The 2,763-nt window shown below is 54.6% G+C and overlaps 1 long non-coding RNA gene across 1 annotated transcript; it reads right to left on the bottom strand.

Moving 5' to 3' along the window:
- Positions 1 to 831: 831 nt before the first annotated feature.
- Positions 832 to 2,221, bottom strand: LOC111826406. Its single transcript, XR_002829744.1, has 2 exons — positions 2,108 to 2,221; positions 832 to 1,944 (listed from the first exon to the last, which is right to left on the bottom strand). It is a non-coding gene; the product is annotated as an uncharacterized LOC111826406 (long non-coding RNA).
- Between the last annotated feature and the right edge of the window lie 542 nt (positions 2,222 to 2,763).

A 2,763-nucleotide genomic window follows, 5' to 3' on the forward strand; every position in this document is an offset into this window, starting at 1 on the left:
GTCTGCTCGGAGCTCCGGGGGCCCTCCCTCCTGCCTGGTGGTGGCACAGGCCCTGTTTGGTTAAGTGTGGGCCATGGATTTCCCCCTAATTTCCATCTCTCCCTGATTTCAGCCCAGGAGCTAACCGCACTCCGGGCTCTGCTGAGGGGAAGCAGAAAGTGCCATCAGAGGCCCTTCCTCTCCCTCTGCGCAGGTAATGACCGGTTCCTCCCAGCTGCCTCTCAGCCTCCGTATATTTAGTGCACGTCGCCCTGGATAGAGTTTAATTAGGCACCAACGCAGCACCCAGGGGCAAGAAGCGAGGACCCCTCTCGGGCTGAGCCAATGGGCCCAGCCCCAGTGCAGGAGCCCGCAGCCAGCCTCCCCGGGCTGGTAAGTGATGGGCTGCCAGCAGGTAGGGGAGGTTGTCCATTCTCAGCTAATGATCGCCTTAGGCGCCAAGTGATGGGAAATCCAGGCGGGCTGGCGAGCTACAGGGCGCAGCCAGGGACAATTGTATGGACCAGTTTAACCCGGCTGGGGGAGGGCTGGCAGCAGGAATGCCGTGTGTGTGTGTGTGTGTGTGTGTGTGTGTGTGTGTGTGTGTACACTTCCTGGTCTCTTTGCTCTCCCCTCCCTGCTGCCTTTCCCTCATTCTTGTTCTCGCTTTCAGGTTTCTCTTCTGTTTCTAGCCCACGCAAGTTGAAATTAGAAAGGTCTTTGCATTCATTTATTTGTTTTTAATAAAGACAGTATTTTTAAGCGGCATATTTGCAGCAATTGAGTGTTCAACTAAACACCAAGCCAACTCAATGTGTTCGGGGGAAATGAAAAGTCAGTTTACAAGAAACATATAATTAACACGTTCTTTGACTTTCCCTAAGCCTTTGTCTGGCTGGGGACAAGACAGAGAAACCATAATCAACTTTAATAAAATGAAAGACGGTATGGAGGCAAAAGGGAGACGGAAAAGTTTGGAGTGGGAAACGACCCTCAAGAGGGCATTCTGAAGTTCCAATAAATACGTGAGAAAAGGAATCTTTTGTTGCCTTATTTTTCGTCAACAGCCATTTTCTCCCTCCAACTACAAAGGCTCCGGTTTGTCCTGTACCTGTTAACAAGGCCTGAAGCTGCGGCGGGCGGGGGAGGGGCGGGGGAGGGTGGGCCAGCACCAGCAGGAGATGCCTGGGAGTTTCCGGAGGCCGCTTTCCCCAGGCTAATGGAAATTACTATTGCACAGCACCGGAGCCTTCACGTGGCCTGACTTCCAATCAACTGTTCCCCCTCCTCACCCCTCGGAGAAAGTGAAATAAGACATTAGACTTTCAATAATCTCATACGGTGATGATCAATCAAAACCCAGAGGAGAAGGCCAATTTATAGAAATTGTATCTGCTTCACTGGGCGGCTGGAACCAGAGAGCTGAAAAGAACACGGTGCTCACCTTTGATGTGTGAAGTTGCCTAAAAAACACCCAACAAATGCCCCCAAAATATTGCCTATCCGCACGGGGGCTTTTCCGGGGGAGGGGTGCTCCCCAGAGGCCTGTGTCCGGCAGGGCACTGTAGGGACCCGCCTGGCCCAAAGGCGCACACACATATGTTTAGGCCACATCAAAACTATTTATTTTTATTATCCTTCGGCTATTTTAAGTTGGCCTTTCCATCTTTCTTGTTTGTTTTATCACCAATTAAGTTTATTTACTGAATTAACTTTTAATGGATCCTCTACTTTGTTCTTCAGAGTTGGCTTCTAGGACTTGGGCCTTTGTGCAGCTCTCACACACACACCCCCCATCCCACTCCGGAGGTGGAGGTGGAGGGCTCAGCGTCTCTGTTAACTCCTTGCCTGCTGGTGTCTTTTCTCTGTAGCTACTAATCACCTCCTTTTGATCATTGCCAAGTTCTCAGGTTGAAGGAAGGAGAAAGGACCTCTTGACCATTCTGGCTGGCTTTCCACATGAGCCTGAAAATGTCGACAAATTTGAAACATCTGCCGGGTTGCTTTGGTCTGATTGCTAAAATATGCCGACCTCCAGCCCCCTCCCCCCGCCCCTTTTAATCTGTTTCATATTCACAAATTAAGCATTTAGTCTGGGTAATAAATCAGAGCGGTTTACGAGACTCACACGAGACAAACAAGCCTCTGGAAGCGGAGTGCGCGGAGCTGCCAGGAGTCTGAAGCTCCACGCGCTCCATCGCGGCCGCCCCGGCGCGCCCCGACAAGCCGCCGGCACCCTCTCTTTGGCCGGTCCCCGAGCGGGCGGAACGGAGGGGTGCAGGGGAGCAGCCCGGACCTGGACAACCCCCCCCCCCCTCCCGCCTCACCTCCAACCTTCTGCGCGAACCCGCCTCGGCGCCCGGCCCGCCCCAGCTCTAGGCAACTCGGCGCCCCCGCCCCGCCAGGGAGGGGCTGCTGGCAAAGGAGACAGCCTCACCCGCACACACCCCAGTGATGGGCCCATTAAGCCTCTCCCGGCCGAGAGAGGGTGGGGCCCCCTCTCCCACCGCTGCCATCCAACTGGGCTCGGGCTTAAAGATCTCAGGCCCGCACCGGCCAGAGAAGCAACGATTCCCCTCCACATCCACCGTGTGACCTCCGCTAAGCCTAGGCACCAGCAACCCCCGCACCCCCATCTCTCCGCGCCCGCCTCCTCCCAGGTTTCGGGCCCCGGCAGCCGACAAAGCTTACTTTCAGATTCAAAAAGGGAGGGGGGAGGGCCTCTCCTTCGGAATTGATCCGAGGCCTTAAGAAAAGGCATGGCAAGGGGAGTAAAGGCCCAAA

This window comes from Myotis lucifugus, unplaced genomic scaffold, assembly GCF_000147115.1.
Source record: "Myotis lucifugus unplaced genomic scaffold, Myoluc2.0 scaffold_76, whole genome shotgun sequence".
Lineage (NCBI taxonomy): Eukaryota > Metazoa > Chordata > Mammalia > Chiroptera > Vespertilionidae > Myotis > Myotis lucifugus.